A 23,928-nucleotide genomic window follows, 5' to 3' on the forward strand; every position below is an offset into this window, starting at 1 on the left:
GGGTTCTAACCTCAGCATTGTGTGGCATAACAAAATATATATAGAGAAGTAAGGTCCAGTGTTAGTCTTTTGATTCTCTTGTGCCTTCAGGAGACACTATTAAGTGGAAGAATCTGGCTATCAAAATGGATCAGTGAGTAAAGGAGCTTGCTTTCAAGTCTGACAATGTGAGTTCAGTGTTCTAAACTCACATAATGGAAGGAACGATGTAACTACTGTAAGTTGTCTTCTGACCTCCACATACATGGCATGGTGAACACTCATGTGCATACACACAAACACAATAAATAATCAACCAACCTGAACAGTGCTGGCACCATGGTGTCCGTGTTCTCCTCTACCAGAGACCTCAAGCTCCACTTGCCAGGCCTCTCTACTGAGGTCAGGATTGCATCAAGTGCAAAGCAGCTCCAGAAAGTTCATACTCTTGAGCCTTGTACTTTTGAGGGCATTAGGAAAGCAGGGTATCTTCTGTCAAGCAGTGCTGTCTCCGAGTACTCCAAGCCAACCTATGGAGCAAGCACAGAATACCCAGTCCAACATACAAAGTAACCCATAGTCTAAAATATCTTGAAAAACCTTTATATTTCATATCAATTTCCAGCTTTAAGTTTTCAGATTAAGATTATCCTATCATCAGATTCATGCCTAAGTATCCTCAAAGTACAGGAAATGCCAAAGTATGAAACACTTCTGGTCCAAACTATTTTGGATATGCAATACTCACCTGTTGTTATTCTCAAGCTGTTACACACAAGTTTTCTTGGGTGAAAGCACAAAAATGCCTGTCTCTCTCACATATATTTCTCTCACATACATACAACCATTTAAAAGAAACAGAATGCAGAATGGGGCATGCTGGTGAGGATCTGTTGCCTGTCACTTGGAAGGCTGAGGCACATGTATGCATGTGTGTACACATATTTCATACAAAAAATGAAATAATAAAGTAATGAAATGTAGTAGATAATAATTCTGATGATTAACAATGCATCTGGTTATTATTGCATGCTTGGAGATAATTTCAAACACACCCACACACATATGTGTGTGTGTGTGTGTGTGTATGTGTGTGTATATGTATATGTATATGTATATGTATATGTATATGTATATGTATATGTATATGTATATGTATATGTATATGTATATGTGTATATGTATAGCAGTGACAAGGAATCCAGTAGAAATGTTTTCCTTATGCAAAAATGAAGGTAGAGGGCTACAGAAAGTTACTCCCACCATGACCAGGAGACATTAGATGAATGGATCTCATTCACTACTGGAACACATGGTTTGAGTCTACAATGTTTCCTAGAGGCTCTTGTATAGTGCACTTGCGCCCTAGTTAGTGGTGCTATTTAGCAAGGCTTGTGGAAACTTTATAAAGAACAGCTTTCCTGATAAAAGTGGATAATTAGGAGTGGCCTTTAGGTTCCAGATTTGATTCCAGCCATTCTGGTTTTCCTGGTCAGTCATGACATGAGCAATCACTCTCACATACAACACTGCCATCCAGTGAGCACCTCCACCATGCCTGCTGTGCTATGATACACTGCAGATCTCTGAACATGAGTCAAAATAAACCTTTGCTCCATTTTTTTCTGCCAGATGTTGAGTCACAGGAGCAAGAAAAAAACTAAGGGTCTGGCAAGAAGTTTCGGTGGGCTTTCTGGCTACATTTGTGTCAACTTGAGACAAGCTAAAAGTCTTCTGAGATCAGGGAATCTCAACTGAGAGAATGCCTCAATGAGATTGGGCTAAAGGCAAACTTGCAAGGTATTTTCTTAATTAGTGATTGATGTGGTTGCCCAGTCCATTGTACGTGGTGCCACTCCTGAGCTGATGGACCTAGGGTCTATAATAAAACAGGCTGAGTTTGGCTGGTGACATGGCTCCATGGGTAGGAGGACTTCCACAGGTCCTAGGTTCAGACCCCAGCAACCATATAGTGGCTCATAACTATCTGTAATGGGATTTGATTCCTTCTTCTCATGTGCATTAAGGAAGAACATTCACACACATAAAATATATAAATAAAACTTTAAAAAGAAAAGAGGATGAAAAAAGCAATGGGCTCTGTATCCACTACTACCTCCAGATTCTTTTCCAGTTTGAGTTCCTGCCTTGGTTTCCCTCAATGGACTGTGACTCAGGATATGTGATAGTGGTACTTTTCTCCCCATCTTGCTTTTGGTCGTGGTGCTTCATCACAGTATAGAGACCCTAACTAAAGCAGTGGGCAAATGTGCTTGCTGGCAGGCCTAATGACAAAATCTCAGTTTCAAGGGCATACATACCTAAAGGAGAGCATCGACTGCTACAGCTGTCCTTAGACCTTCACACATGTGCTGTGATACACAAAGGCCTACAGACTCCCATAATAACTAGAGAAGCAATAAACTAATCCAAGTTATCTGTTACTCTGCCTTACTTGCACAGAGGAACCTGGCATAACTGTCTCCTGAGAGTCTTCATTCAGCAGCTGACGGAAACAGATGCAGAGACCACAGCCAAACATCAGGCAGAGTTCAAGGAGTCTTGTGTAAGTCAGAGGTAGGACTGAGCAAGCTGGAGATGCCAAGTATACCACAAGAACACCAACCTGGATCCATCAGGACTAACAGAGACTGAACCATCAACCAAAGAGCATATACAGGCTGGACCTAGCCCCCTCCCCACATTTGTAGCAAATGTGAGCTTGGACTTCATGTGGGTTCCCTAACAATTGGAACAGGGCTGTCTCTGACTGTGTTGCCTGCCATTGCATCCCTTCCCTCTAGCTAGACTGCCTGATCAGACCTCGATGAGGAGGATCTACTCAGCACTGCCTGGACCTGATGTTCCAGAGCAGGCTGATATCCCAGGGAGGCTTTGCCTTATCTGAGGAGAAGAGGAGGTTATAATGGTGGGAGGGATTTGTGAGGGTGGGATGGGAAGAGAGGAGAAAGGGGGCCTGAGACCAAGATGTAAAGTAATTAAATATATAAATATATAAATAAAAAGTTAACTGAATGAAAAATACTGACGAGATGGTTCAAGTGCCAAGTGAACTTGTTTTTCCAGAGGTTCCAGCCCCTACGCTGGGTGGTACCAAACCACCTGTACCTTCAGATCCAACTGAGTTCTCTTTTGACCTCTATGGATACATGTACACACACATGTGTGCTCAAACACACACACACACACAGACACACACTCAAAGAAAACCATTTCTGAGACTGGAAAGACTTGAAGTTTAAGAACGCTGGTTACTCTTCCACAGGACCCAGGTTCTATTTCCCAGAACTCACATGGCAGTTCACACTTGTGTAACCCCAGTTCCAGAGATTCTGACTCCTTATAAATATATACATGCAGGCAAAACACCAAAGGGCATTAAATAAATTTTAAAAATATGTAGATTCTGGGGACTCTTATGTTAGGTAACTCTCCTAAGAGATGCCTAGGAATGAAAAATTTGGAACCTTTCAATTGACTGCCTTTTCAGACAGGGTCTTGATGTGGATGCTAAGAGGGCCTCAAACTGTCATCCTGTACAAGCCTCATGAGTGCTGGATTATAGGTGTGCACACTATCACCCTCATGATAAATTTAACAGATAAAGCAGTGCATACTTCATTTGCTCAGTCTATCGCTGTCAAATATTGTTCCCAGTACTTTGCTCTCATAAACAAGAATCACGTAAATTCTAATGGGTATCTTTCTTCATACACTGATTTTTGGGAATGACAAAGTGAGCCTGTATCCTTCTTAAAAAGCACAGATTTTAGCAAACAGGCAACTGTGGTGTCACTATTGCTCTAAGAAAACCACCTGAGAATCACAGAGAACACTAACAGATACCCAAGCTAAGCTAGATATTTTAAAAGGGTCCATAAAGAGACTCTAATAACTGGGCTAGAGAAAAGGCTGGCCTTTGTGTCCAAGATCTATAGCTGTTAGAATAACTTTTTGCCATTTATCATGACAGAACTAGTGTCCTGAGTCTCAAGAATGCTTTCTGGATTAGGTGCAGTGGGAAAGACTGTAAATTGTAAGTCTCAGACAGGAATATTACACTTTCAAGCTCAGCCATGACTACATAGCAGGTTTTGGAGGTGACACAAGGAGACTTTGTCTTTAAAGTGAAATGAATAAATAAATTTAGAAGAGCTGGGACCATCAATGACACCTGTAGTAAGCACAGTAAAACAAATGCCTTTAAGACATTTGAAAACAGTTTAGTCAAGGACTCCCACTGCACACAACTATGGCTGAAACTGTTTACCAGAACCCAGTTTCATCACTCACTCAAGATAACAAGACATATTCCTAGAATCCCATGACACCCACTGGACAGTGCATAAGCAGAGACCAAGATATGCTCTGCTTTGCATATCTGGAGGGATGCCCCTTGATCTGCCCTGACACTGGAGAATCTCCCTCAGGATCCTGACCCTTAAGTCAAAGACTACTATAGTCTGGACCTGACCTTCAGCTAAGATAAATGATATAGGCAAGTAGCCTTGGAGAGATGGGCTTAGAGCTGTAGTTAAGAATTTAGGGTGTAAACCTTGGGTAAAGACCCTCAGCATAATAAAATAAACTTTTACTAGCTACACTAGCAATCCACATCTACCTTCTGTCTAGCAACACCAACTAAACCTACTCTTTCTTTTTACCATTGAAAAGTAAACTTTAAAGGAAGTCATAAAAACTATTTAGTAGCAGAAATAGAACTAAATCCCACGCCACCATAACAAAGTGTGAATAATTATTTCAGAGTAAATTCTAGGCCACCCAGAGTCACACTCTTGCTCAGGAAAAAAAAAATCCTAAGATCTCACTACAGCCGTTACTGCAGATATCGAAGGCCCACTTGTGCCCTCCCGCGACCCCATCTCCCTTGCGTCCTCCCTATGCCAGCTCGCCTCACTATACTTAATAATTTCTGACCTGCAGCTCTTGTGCTCCAGCAAGAGACAGTTGCAAACTAACCACGAAGAACAGCCGCCACTCTTCAAAGCGCGGGCCCCTATCAGCTCCGGAGGTAACCTCAAGGCGCATGTGCTGCCAGAGACTGACACACATCGATGGCGTCATGTCAATGGCGTCAGTAAGGCGCCATATCCAAAATCAGGTCGCAATTCATTGATGCTGGGTGGAGCAAATCGGTGTACTGTGTGTACCTTGTTTCTTAGGCATATTGGATTTTCCCAAAGGAGATGTAAACAAGAAAGTTGCTGAACAAAGGAAAGAAAGGGGGAGGGGGACAAAAAAAACAAGCAAGCCTTGAAAAAGACAGATGCCATCAGGGTACTCCAGAAACTATCCAATAATGAAGGATAAATGGGATGAGAGATTCGGAATGGGCCCAGATGAGAGTATAGAGCGATGGGAACTGGAAGCTGATCTGTGAAATGGATCAGAGATACCTGTCTCAACATAGTCCCAAGACAACTTCCACAGGACTTTTGGGATAGCATTTGAAATGTAAATGAAGAAAATACCTAATTTTTAAAATTTATATAAAAAATAACTAAAAAAAAAAAAAGTAAAAAAAAAAAAAAAAAAAAAAAGAAGAAGAAGAAGAAGAAGAAGAAGTACACAAGAGAAATCAAGGATCAGAGTGTGTAGGGAATGACAGCCTATGCCCACCTGGACCAGGCCTTGATGCTGCTTCTCTGTCCTTCTCACTACCATCCCATTTCATAAATGGATGTTACAAATTCTATTTCGATGTTTCAGCTATGCTTTGTCAGTTGGGAAGAGCCTTCACCTCTGGCTCCTAAAGACAACATATTCTTGAAATCTAAATTTTAAAAGGCCACTTCATCTTTAACTTTACTTCCCCATAAATGAGAAAACACGTATATATTTAAAAAGAAAAACAAATTGTCCTGATATCAATGATGGTTCGTTCAGCCATCTGTGCTTTTAAACTACCGCAAAGATTGTGTTCTGTATTTGGATTCCCTTATTTTATCACAGAGAAGGCATCGGTCCACTATTGATACATTACCCTAAAGTTGGCAGTTAGCCTCAGACTTGTCCTTACTGTCTGGATAGTGAAAAAAGAACCCAGCAAATGGCCCAGGGAAGAGACTGGGCCTCAGGAAAGAGGGCTGCAGCAGATGAAGGCCAATTGAGGTACCTGTTGCCCAGTGAGGTACCTGCTCCTACCCAAGAGGAAGGAAAACTAGAGTGTTTTCAGGACAGTATGCAACTGTGAAGTGTTTTAGCCCAGTCTTCCCTAGAAATCCATGTAACTTGACAGTGCTGTGACTGTTGCTGAAAGTGAGTAGTTCCCAAGATAAATTTCAAGCTGCTATAAATCAAGGCATGGAAGCTGAGGCTCAGAACTACCAGGTGGGCTGCTACTGAAAGGAGAGGTTAGGAGGCAGAGCACTGCCCTGACCCCAGGGCCCCTCTTTAAAAGCTGGTGTTTTTCTAACAGGACGTATTTCTCTCCAAGCACAACTGAGAACTAATAAAGGACCTCACATATCAAAAAAAAAAAAAAGTGAATCTGTTGCCCATAGCAACAGGCTATTTTTCTTTTAGGTTTCTAGAAAAGAGGAAATTATATCCTCCCCCCATTTTTTATCTTGAAACTATATTTTTTTTACTTATTTACATTGCAAATATTGCCCCACTTTGCAGTCCCTCTTCCAACCATTCTTCACCCTATTCCCTTCCCTTTGCCTATGAGGGGGTACTTTGCCACTCACCTACTCACCCACCAATTCCTAACTATCTCACATCTACATCCCTCTTCCCTGGGACATCAAGTCTCTGCAGGATTGGGTGCATCCTCTTCCACTGAGGCCAGACAAGGCAGTTCTCTGCTACATATGTGTCTGGAGCCATGGAACAGCCATGTATGCTCTTTGGTTGGTGGATTATCTTCTGGGAGCTCTGAGGGTTATATGTGTTAGTTGATACTATTGGTCTTCCTATGAAGCTGCCATTCCCTTCAGCTCCTTAAATCCTTCCCCTAACTCTTCCACAGGGGTCTCTGATTTCAGTTTAATGGTTGGTTGTAAGCATCTGTCTCAGTCAAATGCTGGTAGGAGCTCTCAGAGGGCAGTCATGCTAGGCTCCTGTCTGTAAGTACAACATGGCTTCAGTAACAGTGTCAGGGTTTGGTAACGGCCAATGGGATAGATCCCAAGTTGGGCCAGTCTCATTGGACGTTCTTTCTTTCAATCTCTGCTCCATTTTTGTTCCTGCATTTCTTTTAGACAGGAACAATTCTGGGTTCAAAATTTGAAGGTAGGATCTCTCCACTTGGGGGCATTGTCTATGGACTAGAGGTGGTCCCTTCAGGTTCCATCTCCCACCAAGACTGAGCAAGCAGGGAAGCCTTTCTGTCCACAAGCACCGAACCTGGATCAAAGCAAAGCCGAGATAGACCTGAAGGAGCTGAGCAAGTCAGTCCTACAGCAGTCAGCCCCTGTCCCCCTCATCGCTCCCAAGCAGCAGGTTAAAAGCCAGTTCCACCTCAGCCTGGATAATACCATAAAGTTTGAAAGCACAGCTACGCATGAGATCTTAGAGGATGTTTGCACAGCCGTAGAGCACAGTGATTCCAAGGGTTCTGAAAAGTCAGAGAGCAGTGACAGCGAGTACTCCAGCAATGAGGAACTGAAGCCCAAGAATGAGCCGGAGAACCCTGAGGACAAAGAAGGGAGTTTGGTGGACAAAGAGGCCACTGCCATCAATGGGAGCCCAAGCCCACAAACCAAGTGGAGGTAAAGAGGAAGTAGAGTAACTTGCCTGTCAGTGAGAATGTAGACCCCACACCTGCCAAGGACAAGGCCAGTTCTGAGCCTGAGAAGAACTTTGGAGAGAAAGCAAAGCCATTACGTCATCCCACAAAGGACAAACTAACCGGAAAGGATGAAACAGTTTCTCCCACAGTGCACTTGGGCTTGGTTTCGGACTCAGAGAACGAACTTGTCATAGACTTAGGAGAAGATCCTTCTGGGCGGGAGGATCAAAAAACAAAAACAAAACAAAACAAAAAGCCAAAACAAACAAACAAAAAACAAGAAAGACCCCAAGGTGCTGTCGTCTAAGCAAGATGCTGTAGGTAAACTGCCACCTTACACTTAAGCAGGAAAACAGCCTACTCCAGAAACACCTGTACTGAAGCAGAGGCTGCTCTTACTGAAGGAGACTGTCCCAGCCATGCAGCTTGTGTAATGTACCAACAGTTCAGCAGAAGGAGGTCACTCAGAGCCCATCCATGTCTACCATCACGCTGGTGACCAGCACACAGCCATGGTCAGAAGTTTGGGCTTTGCAAGTACCCTGGCATCTGGGATCAATGCGGACCTGCCCATTGCCACTGCCTCAGCAGATGTGGCTGCACATTGCCAAGTGCACTAGCAAAATGATGGACACCATAAATGGGGCGATGACAGAAATCTACAATGACCTCCCCAAGAACACCACTGGGAGCACAATAACTGAGATTTGAAGGCTGAAGATTGAGATTGAGAAGCAGCAGGTGTGGCACCAGCAGGACCTCCCAAAGATGAAGCAGTGCTGAGGTGTGGCAGAGCCTGGAACAGGAGTGGGATCTGCTCATCACTTAGGTGTAGGAGCAGCTGGAGCTGGAGAACCAAGAAGCCATGGTTTCGCAACTGCAAGAAGGAGTCCGTTTCCACCAGCTACTGCGACTATCCCTGTCAGCAGGACCACTGGCCTGAGCACATAAAGTCCTATACCAAGTCTGCTACGTTAGTTATTGCCCTTCAGCAGGAAGCAGATGCCAAGGCAAGCACAGAAACAGGAAATAAGTCATCGCAGGGCAGCTCCTCCAACACACAGTCAGCACCTTCAGAAACAGCCAGGGCCCCCAAACAGAAATGAGTCAGCAGAGAAGAACAAGGACTGTAACTCCACCTTTTGACCTTTCTGGCTCCAGAGAGATGCTCTCCTCCATGCTCTTAGGCTCTAACCAAGTTTTTGTTAGCAAGAGGTGTGACAAACAACCTGCCTAGACCCTAACCACTACAGACCACCAGCCTCACCCCAACTACCCAGACCACAAATCCCATTCCCCGGAGCAGCAAGGCAGGTTTGTGGAGCATCAGTGAGGAGGAGCGAGGGTCATCTCGCCCTGAACACAGTGCAGAGAGCAGGAGGAAAAATATCATGACCAAAGAGTCCCTGGAGTCTCTGCCACCTTTCAAATTCCCAACATTCAGACTCTGCCCGTGGACTTGGCTGCAGGACAGCAACTTGCCTCATCCCAGCTCTTGCTTTGGCTGGGACAGCTCTACCCTGTGAGCCAAACATTTTAGGTGTAAGTAGGTACACGTTTTGATGTCACTGACCTAGCATAATTTTCCTTTTCATATCTATATGGACCTTAACTTCTTAAAAAAAACAGAAAAGCAAATACACACACACACACACACATATATATGGAATGCTTTGATAATCCAGGGGCTGGATAGTGAGCCCACTGGCCTCACAGTGGTGGCAGGACTGGGCCCAGGGGTTGCTATTCTCACATAGGCCCTTGTCATCATATACCCAGGGGAGGGAGCCACTGTTGCACAATATGATCCAGGCTGTCAGGCTGTGCTGTCCTGGACCGACCACACAAAGCCATCCACCCACCTCTCAGCTATCCACCCCTCACAGATCCTATGATACGATGTTCAAAAACACAAGCTAGCTGAGCTTGAAAGACACAGACAGAAGTGTGTGTGTGTGTGTGTGTGTGTGTGTGTGTGTGTGTGTGTCTGTGTGTGTGTGTCTGTGTGTTTGTGTCTGTCTGTGTCTGTGTCTCTCTGTGTGTGGTTTGTTTCCAGCTATAATTCCGTTAACGCTATGACTGCTGTAGTTCCATTTTGTATATTGTGTAAAATGAGCATCAATCGAGGCAAAAGGTGATGTGTATATATCAGAAAAAATATTAATTGTATATCATTCCAGTACATTCCATTATACATTTTAGTCTCCGTTTACTTTTTCTTCATTGTTGAAAAGAGAATGCAAGATGCACATTGGCAAGCTACTTTACCCCGACAAGAGAAGAAAGGAAGAAACAGTAGAAGAAAACAGGAGAGAGAGAGAGAGAGAGAGAGAGAGAGGGAGAGGGAGAGAGGAAGAGGGAGAGGGAAAAGGAGAAGGAGGGGGAGAGGGAGAAAGAGAGGGAGAGGAAGAGAGGGAAGGAGGAAGGGAGGAACCAAGGGAGGGAGGGAGAGAGGGAGAGAGGAAGAGAGGGAGAGAGGGAGAGAGGGAGAGAGGGAGAGACAGAGAGAGGGAGAGAGTGACAGAGAGAAACAGAGAGAGAGACAGAGAGAGGAGAGAGAGAGAGAGAGAGAGAGAAACAGAGAGAGAGAGAGAAACAGAGAGAGAGAATTTGTGAATGTGAATTGTGGTTATCAAAACAAAACAACAGCAAAAACAATCTAGCCTAGCTGGCTTATTTGGGAAGTATAACTGATTTTAGCATATGGGAATATTTTTTCACATTTTCTTTCTATAAAACTTGTATTAAACTTAAATATTCTTTTAAAAAGAGAATAGAATGGAAAAATAGTGGTAATTGTTAGACTGTTTTTAAGTATACATGGAATAATAAAGAAATCCAGGCTTTTAATCACAATTGTAGGAAACCAAGAGCAGAGATAGAGAAAAACCCTAACTCAGTGAATAATATTAATTGTTTTAAAGCAATATTAATCTCCATAGAAGGAAGAAATAAAGAAAAACCACATTGTTTTTAGGATAAAAGGAAGAAATAATGCTAATTGTTTAAGTGTTTTTGAATATATATGGAAGAATAAAGAAATCCAGGCCCTTCAGAAGATGGAAAGACCTCCCATGCTCATGGATTGGCAGGATCAACATTGTAAAAATGGCTATCTTACCAAAAGCAATCTACAGATTCAATGCAATCCCCATCAAAATTCCAACTCAATTCTTCAACGAATTAGAAAGGGCAATCTGCAAATTCATCTGGAACAACAAAAAAACCTAGGATATCAAAAACTCTTCTCAAGGATAAAAGAACCTCTGGTGGAATCACCATGCCTGACCTAAAGCTGTACTACAGAGCAATTGTGATAAAAACTGCATGGTACTGGTATAGTGACAGACAAGTAGACCAATGGAACAGAATTGAAGACCCTGAGATCAACCCACATAACTATGGTCACTTGATCTTTGACAAGGGAGCAAAAACCATGCAGTGGAAAAAGACAGCATTTTCAACAAATGGTACTGGCACAACTGGCGGATATCATGTAGAAGAATGCGAATTGATCCATTCCTATCTCCTTGAACCAAGGTCAAATCTAAGTGGATTAAGGAACTCCACATAGAACCAGAGACACTGAAACTTATAGAGAAAGTAGGGAAAAGCCTCGAAGATATGGGTACAGGGGAAAAATTCCTGAATAGAACAGCAAAGGCTTGTGCTGTAAGATCGAGAATCAATAAATGGGACCTCATAAAGTTGCAAAGCTTCTGCAAGGCAAAAGACACCGTCAATAAGACAAAAAGACCACCAACAGATTGGGAAAGGATCTTTACCTATCCTAAATCAGATAGGGGACTAATATCCAAAATATATAAAGAACTCAAGAAGGTGGACTCCATAAAATCAAATAACCCCATTAAAAAATGGGGCTCAGAACTGAACAAAGAATTCTCACCTGAAGAATACCGAATGGCAGAGAAGCACCTGAAAAAATGTTCAACATCCTTAATCATCACGGAAATGCAACTCAAAACAACCCTGAGATTCCACCTCACACCAGTCAGAATGGCTAAGATCAAAAACTCAGGTGACAGCAGATGCTGGCGAGGATGTGGAGAAAGAGGAACACTCCTTCATTGTTGGTGGGATTGCAAGCTGGTACAACCACTCTGGAAATCAGTTTGGCAGTTCCTCAGAAAATTGGACATAATACAACCAGAGGATCCAGCAATACCTCTCCTGGGCATATATCCAGAAGATGTTCCAACAGGTAAGAAGGACACATGCTCCACTATGTTTATAGCAGCCTTATTTATAATAGCCAGAAGCTGGAAAGAACCCAGATGCCCCTCAACAGAAAAATGGATACAGAAAATGTGGTACATTTACACAATGGAGTACTACTCAGCTATTAAAAGGAATGAATTTATGAAATTCCTAGGCAAATGGATGGATCTGGAGGGCATCATCCTGAGTGAGGTAACATATTCACAAAGGAACTCACACAATATGTACTCACTGATAAGTGGATATTAGCCCAAAAACTTAGGATACCCAAGATATAAGATACAATTTGTTAAACGCATGAAACTCAAGAAGAACGAAGACCAAAGTGTGGACACTGTGCCCCTTCTTGGAATTGGGAACAAAACACCCATGGAAAGAGTTACAGAGATAACATTTGGAGCTGTGAAGAAAGGATGGACCATCTAAAGACTGCCATATCCAGGGATCCATCCCATAATCAGCTTCCAAACGCTGACACCATTGCATACACTAGCAAGATTTTGCTGAAAGGACCCAGATATAGGTGTCTCTTGTGAGACAATGCCGGGGCCTAGCAAACACAGAAGTGGACGCTCACAGTCAGCTATTGGATGGATCACAGGGCCCCCAATGGAGGAGCTAGAGAAAGTACCCAAGAAGCTAAAGGGAACTGCAACCCCATAGGTGGAACATTATTATGAACTAACCAGTACCCCAGAGCTCTTGACTCTAGCTGCATTTGAATCAAAAGATGGCCTAGTCGGCCATCACTGGAAAGAGAGGCCCATAGGACTTGCCAACTATATGTGCCCCAGTACAGGGGAATGCCAGGGCCAAGGGGTGGGGGTGGGTGGGTGGGGGACTGGGGGGGGGAGTATATTGGGGACTTTTTGGATAGCATTGGAAATGTAATTGAGGAAAATACCTAATAAAAAAAAAAAAAAAAGAAAAGAAATCCAGGCCTTTGGTTTCTAATGTAGAAAACAAAGGTAAGGAGATAAAGAGAAAGAAATAGTAACAATTGTTTGAAATTGTTTTAAGTGTTTTTGAGTTGTTTAAATTATCAAAATGAGGGTGGTTGTAAGTTTTCTGGTATTTATAACATTACTATTACTTTGGGAGAAAGGTCAGAGTAGAGCAGGCCCTAAGAAAAATGAGACTGCTAAATTGCACCAATCCATGTTGGGTTACCAGACCCAGAATGTGCTATTTTGGGAGAGAGGCTTTGTATTTGTGTAACAGGAAAGGAGAAACGGCTTCAGAATCCTTCCACACTAATATGGATCAAATATGATAGGGGCACATCTCCTGAAGATCTTGGCAACAGACAGGAAAGACTTCAAAAAGTCCGAACAAACATGGATGAAGATGTTTTACATTTGTTGTTGATTGAAATAATTCATAAAAAAGACAGTTGTCTTTTACCTGCTCAAATAAGAAAGAATTCATCCTTAACTGATCTATGCAGCTTGCATAACCCATACAAGTATCTTTATAGAACTAAAAATGTGGTTGTAAGATTAATATAGTATAGAACGAAACACCAAAATAGAAATGAATCTTGGTTATTTGGCCCTTTTCATCTCCTTTCTTCTTGATATGTTTCTTCCATTTCCTCTCCTACCTCTCCTTATGTGGCTGAGCTCATGGTCATGAATGCTCATCTGGACACTCCCAGAGGTCCTTGCCTCTGTATACGTTCTCTTTTATCTCTTCCACCATTGCTAGGAAGAGTCATGTCCTTTCATTTTTCTCTTTTTCTTTTTTTTTAATTTAATTTTATTTTGAATTCATGTTTCACACTCTGTATTCCATTCCCCAGCCCCCCCTCCACATGCGAACTGTTCCACATCCTATATCTCCTCCCCACTCACCCCATCTCCATGTGGATACCCCCACTCCCAACCCCACCTAATCTATAAACTCCCTGGGGCTTCCAGTCTCTTGAGGGTTAGGTGCATCATCTCTTAATGAACACAGACCTGGAAGAACTCTACTGTATGTGAGTTGGGAGCCTCATATCAGCTGGTGTATGCTATCTATTTGGTGGTTCAGTGTTTGAGAGATCTCAGGGGTCCAGATTAATTGAGATTCATTAACATAATCCACTATATAAACAAACTCAAAGAAAAAAATCACATGATCATCTCCTTACATGCAGAAAAGGCATTTGACAAAATACAAAACCTCTTCATGTTAAAAGTATTAGAGAGATCAGGAATGCAAGGCCCATACCTAAATGTAATTTAAGCAATTTACTGAAAACAAACAGCCAATATCAAATTAAATGGAGACATACTTGAAACAATCCCACTGAAATCGGGGACAAGACAAGGATGCCCACTCTCCCCATATCTATTCAATATAGTACTCAAAGTGTTAGCTAGAACAATAAGACACCAAAAGGAGATCAAGGGGGTACAAATTTGTAAAGAAGAAATAAAGGTATCACTATTTGCAGGTGATATGAGAGTATACATAATGGACCCAAAAATTCTACAAGAGAACTTTTTGTTTTTAATTATTTTGTACTTTACATACATTAAATCTGGACTACAGGTTCCCATACCTCCAATTCTCCCAGTTACCCTTCTACTTTCCCCCTCTCCTAGTCAACTCCTCTTCCATTTACTGTCAACAACAACAACAACAACTACATAGCAGGCCTCACAGGGATAGGCATCAATAAACAATAATCAATAAACAATTTATAATGAAACTATTTGCAGCCATGGCAAGCCTGGACAAGGTAAGAGGAAAAGTACGAGGAAAAGAATCCCAAGCACATGCAACAAAGTCAGGGTTACCCCCTACTCCTGCTGTTGGGGTGGGTCTCATAAGAGCACACAAGAATTCCAGTCATATTTGGTTTATCCTGGGTCTCTCAGCTGACTAACCTTTGGTTCCTGGTCAACCACAGAGTGTGGGTAGTCATCCACATGTAACCATAACATATATGCAGAGTAACTAGCTCAGACCTATGCAGGTTCCTGATTGTCACTTCAGTCTCTATGAGCACCTATGAGCTCTGCTTAGTTGATTCTGTAGGTTGTGTTCTCATGGTGTCCTCTACCCTTTTGGATCCTAGAATCCTTTCTTCTCATCTTCTTCAGGGTTTCCCTGGCATCACTTACTGTTTGGCTGTGGGTCTTTGTATCCAGTTAGCTCAGTTGCTGAACTATACTTCTTTGATGACAACTGGGCTAGGCAGAGTATCTTTAGGAACCATTTCATTGAAAAAATTTCAAGTCCTATTTGGTTCTACCTTGAGTCTCTGGGCTGACTAGCCTCTGGTTCCTGAGGATCAAAACAATGTCAGGTATGGACTCCCTCTCTTGACTTGGGCCACAAATTGAACCAGTCATTGGTTGGCCACTCCCAAAAGTTTGGTGCCTCTCTTAGCCCAGCACAGGCATGACAAACTGTTAGTTGAAGGTTTTGTGGTTGTGTTGATGTCCTAGTACCACTGATGGGAGCCTTACCTGATTGCAGAAGATGAACAGTTTCAGCTCCATACCCACTATGAAGATTTGAAAATGAGAGATTTTCTAGGATCGCTCTCATGGATTCTGGGGAAATTCTACTGCACTAGGTTTCTACATAACCCTCTAAATGAATACAGATTCCAGTTGCCTTCCCATTACTCTCTCCCCTCATTCCCCTGCTTGAGCCCTCCTGTTCTCATCCCCATGTGTCCATAGTCTTCTTTCCCAGAGAGATCAATGCTGAGCAAGTGTCTTTGTAGTCGGATAGGGGATCCTTTGAGCATAGCAGGGTCTTAAGTTAGATCAACTTCCAACTTTCTGAGCAACCTCCATATTGACTTCCATAGTGGCTGTGTAAGTTTGCACTCCCATCAGCAGTGGGGGAGTGTTCCCTTACTCCATATCATTTCCTGCATTAGCTGTCACTTGTCTTATTGATCTTAGCCATTTTGATAGGTAGAAGATGGAACCCCAAAGTAGTTTTGACTTGCATTTCCCTGATGGCTAAGGATGATGAACATTTCTTTTTAGTATTTCTCAGCCATTTGGGATTCTCACATCAAGAGTTCTCTGTTCAGATCTGTATCCAACTTTTATTGGGTTATCTGGCTTGTTGGTGTCTAATTTCTTGAGTTGTTTATATATTTTGGATATTAGTCCTCTCTTGGATATAAAGATGGCAAAGGACTTTTTCCATTCTGAAGGCTGCCTTTTTGTCCTGTTGATAGTGTCTTTTGTCTTACATAGTGGTTCACTTTCAAGATGGTCCAATTTAGTAATTGTTGATGTTAGTGCCTGAACTTTCAGTGTTCTGTTGAGGAAGTTCTCTCCTCTACAATGCTTTCAAATCTACTTCTAAATTTCACTTCTATCAGGTTATGTCTATCCCATTTTATGTTGAAGTTTTTGATCCACTTGGACTTTAGTTTGGGGCATGGTGATAGATATGGGTCTATTTGTATTCTTCTCTATGCAGACATCCAGTTAGATGGGTACAATTTGTTGAAGATGCTTTCTTTCGTCCATTTTCTTAGTCAAAAAATCAAGTGTCCTTAGGTGTGTACATTCATTTTATGGTCTTCTATTTGATTGCATTGATCAATCTGTCTGTTTCTATACCAATTACATGAAGTTTTCTTTTTTATTACTATAGCTCTGTAGCATAGCTTGAAATCAGGGGTTGTGATACTTTTAGATGTTCTTTTATTGTACAAAATTGTTTTAGCTAGTCTGGAATTTGTTTTTCCATATCATATTGAATATTATATTATGCTGAATCTCCAGAAGAGTTATAGGTAAGTAACAGTAAGAGAGGAAGAATCAGTCTTATTTGGGGTTGAATTTCTAAAATGTTAGCAAATCTCAATGTGTCAGCCTAAACACACAAAAGTACCCTGAAATATCATCAACAAGTCATATAAGTGTCTAATAGGTATACTTAAATGATAAGAAATCATGAATTATAGAAGGAGTCTCAGTGGAACAGGAGGACGTAGAAAGGGAAAGGGTTAATTAAGAAACCCAGAATTCACTTATGAAATTCCCTGATATTTATTTTTTAAGCTCAGAATGAAAGTAAGCCTGGTGGATTTGGTAGACATCCAAGATGGCACCATTCTAGAAGCAGAGTCAGGCCAAGACCAGTCTTTCTGATTCTAAGGCAAGCCTTATACAAGTAGAGAGACGTGTCTCTTGACTTAAAGTAAGATATGCACAGAACAGGGCAAAGTTAGGGGCATGAGAAGTTGTCTCAGGCTCTCCTTCCCCTGAACACTTTTGTTACAGGACCCAGATATGAGGTTATATCACAGCAGGTATGAGAGCAAGACAAAACAGTTGAAAATGAACTGTGTTTAGATTAGTGCAAAGGTTACCAAGTCAACTAGGCACTGATTGCCCACACAGGAGGAACAGATACCAAGTGAGTGTCATCATGTCCAGTACCAAGAAATAGTCTGAACATTTGGAAATGTTCGAGGGAACACTAGTCTAGAATCACTCTCCCAGACAGTACGACCTGGAGATAGCTCCCCAAATGACACTAGAAAACATGCATCTCATTTTCCCACTGTCCTCTTCCTTCCCTGCAGAAAATTTCCAAGCACATCTATTTTTGGTACAGAAAGCACGCTAAAGCCCTCTCTATGCATACTGAACAACTCTACACCCTCGGGAATGGTGTGCAACTACACCAGTGTCTCCTTCCCACCTGTGAGTTCAGCATGGCTCCTGCCATCAGCATCCAGCACTTCTCTCCAGCCACTCATGAGCAGTGACTACCTTAACTCACATAATAGCACGACTATGCTGACAATGCTGACTGACCAGAGCCAGGTCTCCAACTCCACATTCTCCTGTCGAGGCATTCTTGAGTGGAATATCACAGGAAGCACAGACATGAGGGCAACTGCACTCTATGAATTCAATGTTTCCTGGACACCACAATGTCCTTATCTACATCAGTCCAGTGTGATAAAATTTTAGATCAAATGCCATAGCACTTTCTATCCAACACTGTCTGCTAGCTTTATCCAGGCCACACTACCTGTGGTGCTGAATCAAGAATATAGCCTGGTACATTCATACCAGGAGGGTAGCCAGATATATTTCTATAAGCACAACAGCCTGGGACCTCTGATAGCTGGGGAACTCAGACAATGCCTTCAGGCCTATGGCTCTGCTTCTTACCCTGAGAGTCAGGCCTCTGCCCAACCACAAGAGATGGCGATGGTGCTAAAGATATGTCCAAACACCTCTCTCTACCTCGGCAACCATGTATTGCACATTTGCTCAAGCCACACTGTACAACAGTCTTCCTAGTAAGTATAGAGCCAGGAGGGGAAGGAGTGGGATCTGTGCTCCACCTTATAGTAATGGACGTCCCACACAAGGGAGAATGTGGGTCCTTCCAGGTTAAGTACAGCTGTGGCTTTCCATCCCCACCTGTAGACTCTATCATGAGAGAGAGTGCAAGGCATAATGAGTAGTATCCATACTAAGTTAAGTGATGCCCACAGAGCACACCACACTCATACATCACTGCTCAATGTGATCAGTCTCATGCCTCAACTACGCTGTAATCAACTCTTTCCTGGTATGTTTCTCAGAGCTATAGTAGACACCAAAGAATTGTGTGTGTGTGTGTGTGTGTGTGTGTGTGTGTGTGTGTGTGTGTGTGTGTGTGTATGTGTGTGTGTGTGTGTGTACGTATGTGTGAATGGATCATCCATAAGTCAAAATTTTTCTGAAGATTAACACAGCTAAGAACCATCCTAGAGAACATATTTTTCCCAGATTCCAACCACTTGTCCTGGGATTCTCTTACACTTAAAATAATATAGTGAGTTAGGTGCAGTATATGTACCACTGCTAAAATTGCCATTCTGCGAATTCTTTTTTTTCTTTTGCTGTGAACTTCAGAGGAGACCCATGATGAAGATTTTAAGATTATGTAGACATGTTCTCTAATACTGAGACACATGCAAGTCCAAGGATTTCAGTTTCTTAAATCAATTTTCATGCCATTTGGGTTTTTTTTATTTTTTATAATTGATTTTTTTTATTTATTAATCATTTATTTATTTATTTTACACTCCAGATTTTTTGCCCCCACTCCGGTCCACCCTCTGATTGTTTTCACATCCCATACCTCCTCCCCACCCTGTCTCTACACGGATGTCCCCACCACCCACCACCTATGCCACCTGACCTCTAATCTCCCCAGGGCCTCCAGTCTCTTGAGGGTTAGGTGTCACAAATTTATTAAATATAAATTTTCCCTTAAAATATAGTTCCTTTAGAAATGTTCTTTAACTTGATTTTTCCTCTGGTAATTTCTATGAAATTTTCCTAGTAATATTAATTGTAAATAAGAAATAAAGGCATTTTCTTTTTTTAATTTTTAATATTTTTATTACATATTTTCCTCAATTACATTTCCAATGCTATCCCAAAAGTCCCCCATAGCGCCCACCACTTCCCTACCCACCCATTGCCATTCTTTTGGCCCTGGCATTCCCCTATATTGGGGCATATAAAGTTTGCAAGTCCAATGGGCCTCTCTTTCCAGTGATGGCCGACTAGGCCATCTTTCGATACATATGCAGCTAGAGACAAGAGCTCCGGGGTACTGGTTAGTTCATCATGTTGTTCCAACTATAGGGTTGCAGATCCCTTTAGCTCCTTGGGTACTTTCTCTAGCTTCTCCATTGGTGCCCTGTGATACATCCAATAGCTGACTGTGAGCATCCACTCCTGTATTTGCTAGGCCCCTGAATAGTCTCACAAGAGACAGCTATATTTGGGTCCTTTCAGCAAAATCTTGCTAGTGTATGCAATGGTGTCCACGTTTAGAAGCTGATTATGGGATGGATCCCTGTATACGGCAGACTCTAGATGGTCCATCCTTTCATCACAGCTCCAAACTTTGTCTCTGTAACTCCTTCCATGGGTGTTTTGTTCCCAATTCTAAGAAGGGGCACAGTGTCCACATTTTGGTCTTCATTCTTCTTGAGTTTCATGCGTTTACAAATTGTACCTTATATCTTGGGTATCCTAAGTTTTGGGCTAATATCCACTTATCAGTGAATACATATTGTGTGAGTTCCTTTGTGATTGTGTTACCTCACTCAAGATGATGGCCTCCAGGTCCATCCATTTGGCTAGGAATTTCATAAATTCATTCTTTTTAATAGCTGAGTAGTACTCCATTGTGTAAATGTACCATAATTTCTGTATCCATTCCTCTGTTGAGGGACATCTGGGTTCTTTCCAGCTACTGCTATTGTAAATAGGGCTGCTATGAACATAGTGGAGCATGTGTCCTTCTTACCGGTTTGGACATCTTCTGGATATATGCCCAGGAGAGGTATTGCTGGATCCTCCGGTAGTACTATGTCCAATTTTCTGAGGAACCGCCAGACTGATTTCCAGAGTGGTTATACAAGCTTGCAATCCCACCAACAATGGAGGAGTGTTCCTCTTTCTCCACATCCTCGCCAGCATCTGCTGTCACCTGAATTTTTGATCTTAGCCATTCTGACTGGTGTGAGGTGGAATCTCAGGGTTGTTTTGATTTGCATTTCCCTGATGATTAAGGATGTTGAACATTTTTTCAGGTGTTTCTCTGCCATTCGGTATTCTTCAGGTGAGAATTCTTTGTTCAGTTCTGAGCCCCATTTTTTAATGGGGTTATTTGACTTTCTGGAGTCCACCTTCTTGAGTTCCTTATATATATTGGATATTAGACCCTTATCTGATTTAGGATAGGTAAAGATCCTTTCCCAAACTGTTGGTAGTTTTTTTGTCTTATTAATGGTGTCTTTTGCCTTGCAAAAGCTTTGTAGTTTCATGAGGTCCCACTTGTCAATTCTCAATCTTACAGCACAAGCCATTACTGTTCTATTCAAGAATTTTTCCCCTGTGCCCATATCTTCAAGGCTTTTCCCCACTTTCTCCTCTATAAGTTTCAGTGTCTCTGGTTTTATGTGAAGTTCATTGATCCACTTAGACTTGACCATAGTACAAGGAGATAGGAATGGATCGATTCGCATTCTTCTACATGTTAACAACCAGTTGTACCAGCACCATTTGTTGAAAATGCTGTCTTTCTTCCACTGGATGTTTTTAGCTCCCTTGTCGAAGATCAAGTGACCATAGGTGTGTGGGTTCATTTCTGGGTCTTCAATTCTATTCCATTGGTCTATTTGTCTGTCACTATACCAGTACCACGCAGTTTTTATCACAATTGCTCTGTAGTAAAGCTTTAGGTCCGGCATGGTGATTCCACCAAAGGTTCTTTTATCGTTGAGAAGAGTTTTTGCTATCCTAGGTTTTTTGTTATTCCAGATGAATTTGCAGATTGCACTTTCTAATTCGTTGAAGAATTGATTTGGAATTTTGATGGGGATTGCATTGAATCTGTAGATTGCTTTTGGCAAGATAGCCATTTTTACAATGTTGATCCTGCCAATCCATGAGCATGGGAGATCTTTCCATCTTCTGAGATCTTCTATAATTTCTTTCTTCAGAGACTTGAAGTTTTTATTATACAGATCTTTCACTTCCTTAGTTAGAGTCACGCCAAGATATTTTATATTATTTGTGACTATTGAGAAGGGTGTTGTTTCCCTAATTTCTTTCTCGGCCTGTTTATTCTTTGTGTAGAGAAAGGCCATTGATTTGTTTGAGTTAATTTTATATCCAGCTACTTCACTGAAGCTGTTTATCAGGTTTAGGAGTTCTCTGGTGGAATTTTTAGGGTCACTTATATATACTATCATATCATCTGCAAAAAGTGATATTTTGACTTCACCTTTTCCAATTTGTATCCCTTTGATCTCCTTTTGTTGTCGAATTGCTCTGGCTAGGACTTCAAGTACAATGTTGAATAGGTATGGAGAAAGTGGACAGCCTTGTCTAGTCCCTGATTATAGAGGGATTGCATCAAGCTTCTCGCCATTTACTTTGATGTTGGCTACTGGTTTGCTGTAGATTGCTTTTATCATGTTTAGGTATGGGCCTTGAATTCCTGATCTTTCCAAGACTTTTATCATGAATGGGTGTTGGATCTTGTCAAATGCTTTTTCCGCATCTAAGGAGATGACCATGTGGTTTTTGTCTTTGAGTTTGTTTATATACTGGATTACGTTGATGGATTTCCGTATATTGAACCATCCCTGCATCCCTGGGATGAAACCTACTTGGTCAGGATGGATGATTGTTTTGATGTGTTCTTGGATTCGGTTAGCAAGAACTTTATTGAGGATTTTTGCATCAATATTCATAAGGGATATTGGTCTGAAGTTTTCTATCTTTGTTGGGTCTTTTTGTGGTTTAGGTATCAGAGTAATTGTGGCTTCATAGAATGAGTTGGGTAGAGTACCTTCTGTTTCTATTTTGTGGAATAGTTTGTGAAGAACTGGGATTAGATCTTCTTTGAAGGTCTGATAGAACTCTGCACTAAACCCATCTGGTCCTGGGCTTTTTTTAGTTGGGAGACTATTAATGACTGCTTCTATTTCTTTGGGGGATATAGGGCTGTTTAGATCATTAACCTGATCTTGATTCAACTTTGGTACCTGGTATCTGTCTAGGAACTTCTCCATTTCATCCAGGTTCTCCAGTTTTGTTGAGTATAGCCTTTGGTAGAAGGATCTGATGGTGTTTTGGATGTCTTCAGGATCTGTTGTTATGTCTCCTTTTTCATTTCTGATTTTGTTAATTAGGATGCTTTCCCTGTGCCCTTTAGTGAGTCTGGCTAAGGGTTTATCTATCTTGTTGATTTTCTCAAAGAACCAGCTCTTTGATTGGTTGATTCTTTGAATAGTTCTTCTTGTTTCCACTTGGTTGATTTCGCCCCTGAGTTTGATTATTTCCTGCCGTCTACTCCTCTTGGGTGAGTTTGCTTCCTTTTGTTCTAGTGCTTTTAGGTGTGTTGTCAAGTTGCTAATGTGGGCTCTCTCTAGTTTCTTTTTGGAGGCACTCATAGCTATGAGTTTTCCTCTTAGAAATGCTTTCATTGCGTCCCATAAGTTTGGGTATGTTGTGGCTTCATTTTCATTGAACTCTAAAAAGTCCTTAATTTCTTTCTTTATTCCTTCCTTGACCAAGGTATCATTGAGAAGAGTGTCATTCAGTTTCCACGTGAATGTTGGCTTTCTATTATTTGTTTTGTTATTGAAGATCAGCCTTAGTCCATGGTGATCTGATAGGATGCATGGGACAATTTCAATATTATTGTATCTGTTGAGGCCTCTTTTCTGACCAATTATGTGATCAATTTTGGAGAAGGTACCATGAGGTGCTGAGAAGAAGGTATATCCTTTTGTTTTAGGATAGAATGTTCTGTAGATATCTGCCAGATCCATGTGATTCATAACTTCTGTTAGTTTCACTTTGTCCCTGTTTAGTTTCTGTTTCCATGATCTGTCCATTGGTGAAAGTGGTGTGTTGAAGTCTCCCACTATTATTGTATGAGGTGCAATGTGTGCTTTGAGATTTACTAAAGTTTCTTTAATGAATGTGGCTGCCTTTGTATTTGGAGCATAGATATTCAGGATTGTTAGTTCTTCTTGGAGGATTTTACCTTTGATGAGTATGAAGTGCCCCTCCCTGTCTTTTTTGATGACTTTGGGTTAGAAGTCAATCTTATCAGATATTAGAATGGCTACTCCAGCTTGTTTCTTCATACCATTTGCTTGGAAAATTGTTTTCCAGCCTTTCATTCTGAGGTAGTGTCTATCTTTTTCTCTGAGATGAGTTTCCTGTAAGCAGCAAAATGTTGGGTCTTGTTTGTGTAGCCAGTTTGTTAGTCTATGTCTTTTTATCGGGGAGTTGAGTCCATTGATATTAAGAGATATTAAGGAAAAGTAATTGTTGTTTCCTGATATTTTTGTTGTTAAAGTTGGCATTCTGTTCTTGTGGCTGTCTTCTTTTAGGTTTGTTGAGGGATTACCTTCTTGTTGTTTC

General features: G+C 41.6%; 1 long non-coding RNA gene and 1 pseudogene across 1 annotated transcript in view; one reads left to right on the forward strand and one right to left on the reverse strand.

Annotated features, from left to right (window-relative positions):
- Positions 1-306: 306 nt before the first annotated feature.
- LOC147003325 (uncharacterized) overlaps positions 307-23,928 on the reverse strand; it is a 64,967-nt gene continuing 41,345 nt past the window's right edge. The window contains exon 5 of the long non-coding RNA XR_015047970.1: positions 307-509. This is a non-coding gene — a long non-coding RNA (uncharacterized LOC147003325). The remainder of the gene's footprint in view (positions 510-23,928) is intronic.
- Positions 3,502-9,282, forward strand: LOC110288943 (MYND-type zinc finger-containing chromatin reader ZMYND8-like; annotated as a pseudogene).

The sequence above is a fragment of the Mus caroli genome, unplaced genomic scaffold (assembly GCF_978045245.1).
Source record: "Mus caroli unplaced genomic scaffold, Mus_caroli_1 scaffold_8, whole genome shotgun sequence".
Taxonomy (NCBI): Eukaryota; Metazoa; Chordata; class Mammalia; order Rodentia; family Muridae; genus Mus; species Mus caroli.